Source organism: Gymnodraco acuticeps, unplaced genomic scaffold (genome assembly GCF_902827175.1).
Source record: "Gymnodraco acuticeps unplaced genomic scaffold, fGymAcu1.1, whole genome shotgun sequence".
Lineage (NCBI taxonomy): Eukaryota > Metazoa > Chordata > Actinopteri > Perciformes > Bathydraconidae > Gymnodraco > Gymnodraco acuticeps.
The window spans coordinates 70,001-82,500 of NW_022989757.1; the positions used below are offsets into that span (position 1 = coordinate 70,001).

General features: G+C 48.2%; 1 pseudogene; it reads right to left on the reverse strand.

Moving 5' to 3' along the window:
* Positions 1 to 12,373: 12,373 nt before the first annotated feature.
* The window catches only part of LOC117545274, a 19,599-nt pseudogene continuing 19,472 nt past the window's right edge, over positions 12,374 to 12,500 (reverse strand).

Here is a 12,500-nt window from a genome sequence, read left to right on the forward strand (position 1 = left end):
CAGGTCTCATCAGCTCTCATCAGGTCTCATCAGCTCTCATCAGGTCTCATCAGCTCTTATCAGCTCTCATCAGGTCTCATCAGGTCTCTTCAGGTCTCATCAGGTCTCATCAGCTCTCATCAGGTCTCATCAGGTCTCTTCAGCTCTCATCAGGTCTCTTCAGGTCTCTTCAGGTCTCATCAGGTCTCTTCAGGTCTCATCAGGTCTCATCAGGTCTCATCAGCTCTCATCAGCTCTCATCAGGTCTCATCAGGTCTCTTCAGGTCTCATCAGGTCTCATCAGGTCTCATCAGGTCTCATCAGCTCTCATCAGGTCTCTTCAGCTCTCATCAGGTCTCATCAGGTCTCTTCAGGTCTCATCAGCTCTCATCAGGTCTCTTCAGGTCTCATCAGCTCTCATCAGGTCTCATCAGCTCTCATCAGCTCTCATCAGGTCTCATCAGGTCTCTTCAGGTCTCATCAGGTCTCTTCAGGTCTCATCAGGTCTCTTCAGGTCTCATCAGGTCTCATCAGGTCTCATCAGGTCTCTTCAGGTCTCATCAGGTCTCATCAGGTCTCATCAGGTCTCTTCAGGTCTCATCAGGTCTCTTCAGGTCTCATCAGGTCTCTTCAGGTCTCATCAGGTCTCATCAGGTCTCATCAGGTCTCTTCAGGTCTCATCAGGTCTCATCAGGTCTCATCAGGTCTCTTCAGGTCTCATCAGGTCTCTTCAGGTCTCATCAGGTCTCTTCAGGTCTCATCAGGTCTCTTCAGGTCTCATCAGGTCTCATCAGGTCTCATCAGGTCTCATCAGGTCTCTTCAGGTCTCATCAGGTCTCATCAGGTCTCATCAGGTCTCATCAGGTCTCATCAGGGTCAGGTCTCATCAGGTCTCATCAGGTTCAGGTCTCATCAGGTCTCATCAGGTCTCATCAGGTCTCTTCAGGTCTCATCAGGTCTCATCAGGTCTCATCAGGTCTCTTCAGGTCTCATCAGGTCTCATCAGGTCTCATCAGGTCTCATCAGGTCTCTTCAGGTCTCTTCAAGGGCCTCATTTATAACGCTGTGTGTGTAAATTGAAGAGATAATACCTTTTACAGCGTAGGTAGACCAAATGTTTGGAAGGACCGAATGTTAGGAAATGCATGTGTCTGTAATAAGAAGATGAATCCACGAGGATGTCAGCTACAATCCTGTGGGAGCCATCAGGGAAGTAGTATGTTGAGAGTCTGGCAGGACCGCAGAGACAGGTTCAGCCACGACTCGAAGTCCAGGACTCAGATCCAGTGCTCAAGATAGAGGATCCAGGACACACGTCTCATCAGGTCTCATCAGGTAATGTTCACATATTATGTACATTCGGTCTATATGCTGTAAAATGTATTATCTCTTGGATTTACACACGGCATCTATTGCACGTCTGTCCGTCCTGGGAGAGGGATCCCTCCTCTGTTGCTCTCCCTGAGGTGAGGGTCTAAGGACAGATGGTCTAAGGACAGAGGGTCTAAGGATAGAGGGTCTAAGGACAGAGGGTCTGAGGACAGAGGGTCTAAGGACAGAGGGTCTAAGGATAGAGGGTCTAAGGACAGAGGGTCTAAGGACAGAGGGTCTGAGGACAGAGGGTCTAAGGACAGAGGGTCTAAGGACAGAGGGTCTAAGGATAGAGGGTCTAAGGACAGAGGGTCTAAGGACAGAGGGTCTGAGGACAGAGGGTCTAAGGACAGAGGGTCTAAGGACAGAGGGTCTAAGGATAGAGGGTTCTAAGGACAGAGGGTCTGAGGACAGAGGGTCTGAGGACAGAGGGTCTAAGGACAGAGGGTCTGAGGACAGAGGGTCTGAGGACAGAGGATCTGAGGACAGAGTGTCTAAGGACAGAGGGTCTAAGGACAGAGGGTCTGAGGACAGAGGGTCTGAGGACAGAAGGTCTGAGGACAGAGGGTCTAAGGACAGAGGGTCTAAGGATAGAGGGTCTAAGGACAGAGGGTCTAAGGACAGAGGGTCTGAGGACAGAGGGTCTAAGGACAGAGGGTCTAAGGACAGAGGGTCTAAGGATAGAGGGTCTAAGAACAGAGGGTCTGAGGACAGAGGGTCTGAGGACAGAGGGTCTAAGGACAGAGGGTCTAAGGACAGAGGGTCTATGGACAGAGGGTCTGAGGACAGAGGGTCTGAGGACAGAGGGTCTGAGGACAGAGGGTCTGAGGACAGAGGGTCTGAGGACAGAGGGTCTGGGGACAGAGGGTCTGAGGACAGAGGGTCTGAGGACAGAGGGTCTGAGGACAGAGGGTCTGAGGACAGAGGGTCTGAGGACAGAGGGTCTAAGGACAGAGGGTCTGAGGACAGAGGGTCTGAGGACAGAGGGTCTAAGGACAGAGGGTCTGAGGACAGAGGGTCTGAGGACAGAGGGTCTGAGGACAGAGGGTCTAAGGACAGAGGGTCTGAGGACAGAGGGTCTGAGGACAGAGGGTCTGAGGACAGAGGGTCTGAGGACAGAGGGTCTAAGGACAGAGGGTCTGAGGACAGAGGGTCTGAGGACAGAGGGTCTGAGGACAGAGGGTCTGAGGACAGAGGGTCTAAGGACAGAGGGTCTAAGGACAGAGGGTCTAAGGACAGAGGGTCTGAGGACAGAAGGGTCTAAGGACAGAGGGTCTGAGGACAGAGGGTCTGAGGACAGAGTGTCTGAGGACAGAGGGTCTAAGGACAGAGGGTCTAAGGACAGAGGGTCTAAGGACAGAGGGTCTGAGGACAGAAGGTCTAAGGACAGAGGGTCTGAGGACAGAGGGTCTGAGGACAGAGTGTCTGAGGACAGAGTGTCTGAGGACAGAGGGTCTAAGGACAGAGGGTCTAAGGACACAGGGTGTCGTATTGTCATACTGATATTTTGTACAAACTGTAAAGTCCACTGAGACAAATGTAACATTTGTGATATTGGGCTATAAATAAACATTGATTGATTGATTGATTGATTGATTGATTGATTGATTGATTGATTGATTGATTCAGTTATCTTTCACAGGATATCAAATATCTCCTTGGGTAAAATAAGTGTGAAAGTTAAGGTAAAACCTAATAGAGGTGTCATACATAATAACCTAATAAAAGTAAATGTAACAACTACTACAGTGCAACAAAACAGGAATATTAAATGTGGTCTCTTAAACATAAGATCTCTAGCATCTAAAGCAATATTGGTAAATGATTTAATATCAGATTATAATATTGATATATGCTGTCTCACTGAAACTTGGTTGAGACATGAAGAATATGTCAGCATAAATGAGGCCACTCCACCCAGCCATATCAATACTCATATTGCCCGAGGCACGGGCCGAGGAGGTGGAGTTGCAGCAATCTTTGACTCAAGTTTACTTATCAATACTAAACCAAAATTAAATGATACCTCCTTTGAAAGTCTCGTTTTTAGTCTTACGCATCCGACCTGGAAAACTTTGCAGCCAATCTTATTTGTTACAGTGTACCGTGCACCAGGTCCTTATTCAGAATTCTTATCAGAATTCTCTGAGTTTTTATCAACTTTGGTTCTTAAAACAGATAAAGTAATTATCGTAGGTGACTTTAATATTCATGTTGACGATGATAAAAATAGCCTTACTGTTGCATTTAACTCTATATTAGATTCTGTTGGTTTCTGTCAGAGTGTAAATAAACCAACCCACTGCTATAATCACACTCTCGACCTTGTTCTGACTTATGGTATTGAAATTGAGCAACTATTAGTCGAACCGCATAATCCTGCTTTATCCGACCATTTCTTAGTAACTTTTGAAGTACTGTTACGAGACTACAAAGCATTAGTCAAAAGCTCCTGCAGCAGAAACCTATCTGTTAGTGCTATAGCCACATTTAAGGGAGAGATTCCACCAATACTTAACTCGATAGCATGTCTGCATGTAAGGGAGGAAACTTATACAAAATGTACACCACCCCAAATTGATCATGTTGTTGATAGTGCTACAGATGCGCTGCGAATAAAATTAGACTCTGTTGCTCCTTTGAAAAAGAAGAAAATAAAACAACATAGACTAGCTCCATGGCATAATGCCCAAACCCGCAAAATAAAGCAAAAGTCGAGACAACTTGAAAGGATATGGCGTTCTACTAAACTTGAAGAATCTCGTTTAATTTGGCATATTACTCTCAATGAATATAAGAAAGCACTGCGTAAAGCGAGAGCAGCCTACTACTCTTCATTAATAGATGAGAATAAGAATAATGCAAGATTTATTTTCAGCACTGTAGCCAGGCTGACAGAAAGCCACAGCTCGATTGAGCCTTCTATTCCCATAGCACTCAGTAGTAATGATTTTATGTGCTTTTTTAATGATAAAATTGTTACTCTTAGAAACAAAATTAATGACCTCTTGCCTTTGACCAGTATAGTGTTATCAACAGCTCCCGGAAACGTAAGTTCTAATATTACACTAGATAGTAAACTAGAATGCTTTTCAGCCATAAACCTTGAACAATTAAATTCAATGATTCTCTCTTCTAAACCATCAACGTGCATGTTAGACCCAATTCCAACTAAGCTGTTGAAGGAAGTTTTTCCATTAATTAGCACTTATTTATTAAATATTATGAATATGTCTTTATTATCAGGCTATGTTCCACAATCATTCAAAGTAGCAGTGATAAAACCGCTTCTTAAAAAGCACAACCTCGATCCAGAGGTTTTAGCCAATTATAGACCTATTTCTAATCTTCCGTTCCTCTCAAACATTCTTGAGAAAGCGGTCGCAAAACAGCTGATTACTTAAAAAACAATGATTTATTTGAAGATGTTCAGTCTGGCTTTAGAACACATCATAGCACAGAGACAGCTCTGGTTAAAGTCACAAATGACATTCTAATAGCCTCTGACAAGGGACGTGTCTCTATTCTTGTTTTGCTCGATTTCAGTGCTGCATTTGATACTATCGACCATGATATCTTATTGCAAAGACTAGAGCACTTAGTTGGCATACAGGGAACTGCTTTAGACTGGTTTAGGTCCTATCTATCTGAACGCTCTCAGTTTGTACGTGTCAATGATGAATCTTCCACGCAAACCAAAGTTAGCCATGGAGTGCCACAGGGCTCAGTGCTCGGACCTATTTTGTTCACATTATATATGCTTCCGTTAGGCAATATTATAAGGAATCATTCTGTAAACTTTCATTGTTATGCGGATGATACTCAACTATATTTATCAATCAAGCCTGATGAAATTAATCATCTAAATAAAATTCAAGACTGCCTTAAGGACTTAAAAACGTGGATGACCTTAAACTTTTTGATGGTAAACACGACCAAAACTGAAGTTATTGTACTTGGCCCGAAGAATCTACGAAACAAATTATCTAAGGATATACTAACTATGGATGGCATTAATTTGGCCTCCAGTGAGACTGTAAGGAATCTTGGTGTTATATTTGATCAGGATTTATCCTTTAACGCCCACATAAAATCAATTTCAAGGACCGCCTACTTCCATCTACGTATCATTGCAAAAATCAGGCATATCTTGCCTCAAAACGATGCAGAGAAACTAGTCCATGCATTTGTTACTTCAAGGCTGGATTATTGTAACTCTTTATTATCAGGGTGTACCAAGAAGTCAGTCAAGTCGCTTCAGCTGATTCAAAATGCTGCGGCTCGTGTACTAACCAGAGTTAGGAAAAGGGACCACATTACTCCTGTTCTGGCTGCCTTACACTGGCTCCCTATAGAACACAGGATAGAATTTAAAATTCTTCTTCTCGCCTACAAAGCCCTTAATGGGCAGGCGCCATCTTACCTTAAAGAACTCATTATACCCTACTGTCCTACTAGGGCATTGCGTTCCAAGAATGCAGGGTTGTTGGTTGTTCCTAGAGTCTCTAAAAGTACAATGGGAGCCAGAGCCTTTTCTTATCAAGCTCCACATTTGTGGAATCAGCTTCCAGTTTGTGTTCGGGCGGCAGACACCCTATCCGTTTTTAAGAGTGCGCTTAAGACCTTCCTTTTTGATAAAGCTTATAGTTAGCGCTGATTAGATTCAGCCCCTAGTTTTGCTGATATAGGCTTAGTTTGTCGGGGGACATCTTACTTCTTCCTTCTCTCTGTCTATACCTGTGTACTCTCATGTTCCCATTAACCCAGCTTCCCCAAATGTCTTTCTTTTTGGTGTCTGTATACGCCGGGATCCGGAGTCATGGATGATCCTGCGCTCCTCTGTCCTGGATCGCGAGCCCTGGATCTTGAGTCGTGGCTGTGGTCCTGGATCATAGGTCCTGGATGGATATCCTCGTGGATTCATCTTCCTATTATACACACATGCATTTCCAAACATTTGGACTACCTATGTTGCAAATGTATTATCTTTTCAATTTACACACGGTATCTATTGCACGTCTGTCCGTCCTGGGAGAGGGATCCCTCCTCTGTTGCTCTCCCTGAGGTTTCTCCCATTTTTCCCTTTAAACTGTGGGTTTTCTCCGGAAGTTTTTCCTTGTACGATGTGAGGGTCTAAGGACAGAGGGTGTCATATTGTCATACTGATATTTTGTACAAACTGTAAAGTCCACTGAGACAAATGTAACATTTGTGATATTGGGCTATATAAATAAACATTGATTGATTGATTGATTGAAATAAGACTTAGATGAATCAGTCGTGCAGAAGCTTAACGTGTTCCTAACGGTTAACGTGTTCCTAACGTGTTCCTAACGGTTAACGTGTTCCTAACGGTTAACGTGTTCCTAACGGTTAACGTGTTCCTAACGTGTTCCTAACGGTTAACGTGTTCCTAACGGTTAATGTGTTCCTAACGGTTAACGTGTTCCTAACGTGTTCCTAACGGTTAACGTGTTCCTAACGGTTAACGTGTTCCCAACGGTTAACGTGTTCCCAGCGGTTAACGTGTTCCCAACGGTTAACGTGTTCCTAACGGTTAACGTGTTCCTAACGGTTAACGTGTTCCTAACGGTTAACGTGTTCGTGTTCCTAATGGTTAACGTGTTCCTAACGGTTAACGTGTTCCTAACGGTTAACGTGTTCGTGTTCCTAACGGTTAACGCGTTCCTAACGGTTAACGTGTTCCTAACGGTTAACGTGTTCCTAACGGTTAACGTGTTCCCAACGGTTAACGTGTTCCTAACGGTTAACGTGTTCCCAACGGTTAACGTGTTCCCAACGGTTAACGTGTTCCCAACGGTTAACGTGTTCCCAACGGTTAACGTGTTCCTAACGGTTAACGTGTTCCTAACGGTTAATGTGTTCGTGTTCCTAATGGTTAACGTGTTCCTAACGGTTAACGTGTTCCTAACGGTTAACGTGTTCCTAACGGTTAACGTGTTCGTGTTCCTAACGGTTCCGGTTCCTTCTGACCCGTGTTGACCCTTAGACTCTAACCCTTAGAGGGGTCGTGATACAAAAATGATTTAAATTCAAAAATGAAGAAAGGAAAAATGAAAGTAAGAAGTTGTGATGATCATAAACAAGTTAATTGAGGAATACCTGCAATTTAGAATTGTTAAAGTATTTCGTTGCAAATATATTTACAATTAAGACTCACTCGGGTCACTTTTGACCCATGTTGTGTATCAATATATGTTACATTACATTTTAATGTCTTTGCATATACTTTAGTTTCTTAAAAAAGACATTGAATACGTTTTCATTTCTTCCTTTATTTACTCATTTAGTCACAAAACAAACAACACGTGTTGACAAATACACAAGATACACACCATGACATCTCTCTTACATTAAAATACATATCATCTTGATTTAAAAGGTACATTTTTACTTATTATCCCATTGATTTGACCCATGAAGGTACTGGCTGTAAAGAAGCATAACATCAGAAACAGAGACATCCCATAATAACCTGTAGTATATTTAGTTATAGTTATATGTGTAAAGTAGAGGAACAGACCTGTGAACCACCAGGGGGCGCCACTACACCACCAACCTGTCTGCACTGTGAACCACCAGGGGACGCCACTACACCACCAACCTGTCAGCACTGTGAACCACCAGGGGGCGCCACTACACCAACAACCTGTCAGCACTGGGAACCACTAGGGGGCGCCACTACACCAACAACCTGTCTGCACTGTGAACCACCAGGGGGCGCCACTGCACCAACAACCTGTCTGTAATGTGAACCACCAGGGGGCGCCACTACACCAACAACCTGTCTGCACTGTGAACCACCAGGGGGCGCCACTACACCAACAACCTGTCTGCACTGTGAACCACCAGGGGGCGCCACTACACCAACAACCTGTCTGCACTGGGAACCACTAGGGGGCGCCACTACACCAACAACCTGTCTGCACTGTGAACCACCAGGGACCGCCACTGCACCAACAACCTGTCTGTAATGTGAACCACCAGGGGGCGCCACTACACCAACAACCTGTCTGCACTTTTAACCACCAGGGGGCGCCACTGCACCAACAACCCGTCGTACTGTGAACCACCAGGGGGCGCCACTGCACCAACAACCTGTCTGCACTGTGAACCACCAGGGACCGCCACTGCACCAACAACCTGTCTGTAATGTGAACCACCAGGGGGCGCCACTACACCAACAACCTGTCTGCACTTTTAACCACCAGGGGGCGCCACTGCACCAACAACCCGTCGTACTGTGAACCACCAGGGGGCGCCACTGCACCAACAACCTGTCTGCACTGTGAACCACCAGGGACCGCCACTACACCAACAACCTGTCTGCACTTTTAACCACCAGGGGGCGCCACTACACCAACAACCTGTCTGCACTGTGAACCACCAGGGACCGCCACTACACCAACAACCTGTCTGCACTTTTAACCACCAGGGGGCGCCACTGCACCAACAACCTGTCTGTACTGTGAACCACCAGGGGGCGCCACTACACCAACAACCTGTTTGTACTGTGAACCACTAGGGGGCGCCACTACACCAACAACCTGTCAGCACTGTGAACCACCAGGGGGCGCCACTACACCAACAACCTGTCAGCACTGTGAACCACCAGGGGGCGCCACTACACCAACAACCTGTCAGCACTGTGAACCACCAGGGGGCGCCACTGCACCAACAACTTGTTTGTACTGTGAACCACTAGGGGGCGCCACTACACCAACAACCTGTCAGCACTGGGAACCACCAGGGGGCGCCACTGCACCAACAACCTGTCAGCACTGCACGCTTACTTCTCGTATCTACCACTCCCTTCCGTCAATCTATTTCATTCCCAGACACAGCGAAAAGATTGTTCTGCTCTGGTTTTGTGTTTCTGCCATCTCCGTTGCTCAGCCGATTATGTTTGGCTGCTGTTTAGCTCCTATCCTCTGCCGTCCTGCTATTAGCATAACGAGCTCACCTTCGTGTTCTGCTATCCGCGTAGTCCCCGTTCCGGAATTCTCCGACTGGGCTCCTCTCTGCCACACTCCCAGGACTATCCACGAACCCTCCCTCAGTCCTGCCATCCCAACTGGGCTGTTTTCCATCACCGCTGCTGAGGTTCGAGGTCCGGTTTCTGCAGGGCTAATGGTGCTAGCTGCTCGCTGGCTCGCCGCTCTTCTTATGATGCTCCTCCAATACTCCCCGCTGGAACTTCGTAACCTTTTCTGCCACATTATCCCCGACTGCCTCGGAGTTATCAAATCCCTTGGGCTTCTGCGTCGTCCCCGCTACATACACCGGGCATCCAGATGCAAGTTTTTCTACTCCGAAACTCCTATCCCCGCAGTTGTTTCTGACAGACGGTCTGTCGCACGGCGATGTCGTCATCACAACAAACAACGTCATCCAACCAAACCTCCCGTTCGCTCTATCTACCTGAGGTCCCTGGCCTGTGCTGACAGTGTGCTGGTTTCTCCCTCCCTGTTCCCCCCAGCATCTATGAACAACCATGTGACATTTATGCTGCAGAATACCCGCTCCCTCAACAACAAAGCACTACTCATCCACGACATTATCACTGACAGAAGCATTGACATCCTATGCTTAACAGAGACATGGCTAAATCAGCAGCGTGTGACACTCAATCAAGCCACACCCCCAGGCTATCTGTACATCCAGAAGCCCCGCTCCCTGGGTCGTGGCGGTGGATTGGCTGTTATCCACCGAGCTGGCATCCTGGTTAAAGAACTCCCAGTACCTATTACCACCTCATTTGAGTGTGTCTTCAAACTGTCTGGGTCTGCTCGGCTCCAGGTTGCCCTCATTTACCGCCCACCTAAAGCTTCCACTACCTTCCTGTCTGAGCTGTCTGAGTTACTCACCTCTCTCTGCTCCATGTCTCCATCAACTCTCCTGCTCGGTGATTTTAACATTCACGTGGACTCCAGTAATTGCACATTCGCTGCTGAATTCCTCTCACTTCTGGACTGCTTCAGCATCAAGCAACATGTCCAGGGCCCCACCCACACCAAAGGCCACACGCTGGACCTGGTATGCTCTACCGGCTCTCCGCCCCCCGACCTACAGCGCCTCGACTTGGCTGTATCTGACCACCACGCCATCCTCTTCACTGTTCCGGTCTCCCTGCCCAGGCAGCATCCTAAACGCACCATTATGTTTAGGAACATTAAGACTGTGAGTGCACCGGCCCTATCCGACCTGATAGCTACCCACATGGCCTCGGCTCCCTCCGACTCCATCGTGGACGGCCTGGTAGCCCGATACAACACTGCCCTATCCCTCAGTCTCAACTCTCTCGCCCCCATCAAAACCCGGACTGTTTCCTTCACCCGCCCTGCCCCCTGGTTCACCACCGAACTCCGCCGCTTGAAGGCCTCTGGTCGCCAGCTGGAGAGGCTCTCCAAGAAAACTGGCCTCACGGTCCACCTCCTGGCCTTTCGTGACCATGTCAAAACTTACAAGGAAGCTCTCTCCCACGCCAAGACTCACTACTACTCCCGTCTCATCGGTGCCCAGCAAAGCAACCCCAGAACACTGTTCTCCACCATCAACCGCCTACTCCGCCCCCCTGCCGCCCCCCAGCCCTCAGGGGCTCCCGATCTGTGCTCCAAATTCCTCGACTTCTTCCAGGCGAAAGTCGAGGCCATCCATCAGCAGCTCCTGGTGACTGGCCCTCCCCCCCTACCTTCACCTCAGCCACCTGGTAACGCACCCGCAGCGCCGCGCATCTCCCACTCCAACCTCTCCTCCTTCTCCCCTGTGGATGCTCTCCAAGTGGCCAAACTGGTCAGTTCGGCCAAGACCTCCACCTGCTCCCTGGACTCCATGCCCACAGCCCTGGTCAAGGACTGCCTAACCACCCTATATGGTGGTCATCATCAATGCTTCTCTGGCTCCTGGTATAGTCCCCACCAGCTTCAAAATGGCTTCAGTCCCCCCCATACTCAAAAAACCTGGCCTGGACCCCGACGACCTCCAGAACCACCGGCCGATCTCCAACCTTCCTTTCCTAAGCAAAACTCTGGAAAGAGTGGTTGCCGGCCAACTCCATCTATACATGTCCAACCATGAGCTCTATGAGCCCTTCCAATCCGGCTTCAGACAGCAACACAGCACTGAGACCGCTCTCATCAAGATCACCAACGATCTCCTCATTGCTGCTGACTCTGACCGCCTCAGCATCCTCATCCTCCTGGACCTCTCTGCAGCGTTTGACACCATCTCTCACAACATCCTCCTCACCCGCCTCTCAGACCTCCTAGGTATCACTGGCACAGCGCTGTCTTGGTTCACATCCTACCTCTATAACAGGAAACAGTTTGTCTCCATCAATGGCTCTAATTCACCCCCAGCCCCCAGGGCTCTGTGCTTGGCCCCCTCCTGTTCACCATTTACATGCTCCCCCTCGGCCAGATCATCCGACATCATCAACTGCCTGCATGACATCAAAGCATGGATGTCCTCCAACTATCTCAAACTCAACCGCAGGAAAGCAGAGCTCATGGTTGTGGCACCCAAGGCGCTGCTCCAGAAGGTTGGTGACTTCATCCTCGAGGTTGACGGCTGCTCCATCTCCCCATCTCCTGAATCCCGCAACCTGGATAGCGTCCTCGACTCCACCCTCTCCTTCCACTCCCACGTCAAGTCTGTGACCAAATCGGCCTTTTTCCATCTAAGGAACATTGCCAGACCGGTTGCCAAAACCCTAGTCCATGCGTTTGTCATCTCCCGCTTGGACTACTGCAATGGTCTCCTGTTCGGGGTTCCCAACAAAACTCTGGACAGTATGTCCAAAACTGTGCTGCTAGGGTCCTCACGCACACAAAACCGTGGCAGCACATCACTCCCACCCTCATCCACCTCCACTGGCTGCCGGTCAAGTCCAGCATATCATTCAAAATCCTCCTCCTTACCTACAAGTCCCTCCATGCCCTTGCCCCCCAGTACCTATCGGACATCCTTCGCCCACATGCCCTCAGACTCTGGCCTGCTCACCACCCCCCGCACCAAACTGCAAACCTTCGGGGACAGAGCCTTCAGCGTGGCAGCCCCCACCCTCTGGAACGCTCTCCCTGCGGAGATCCGCAACACCCCCACGCTTAACGCCTTCAAAAGGCCCTCAA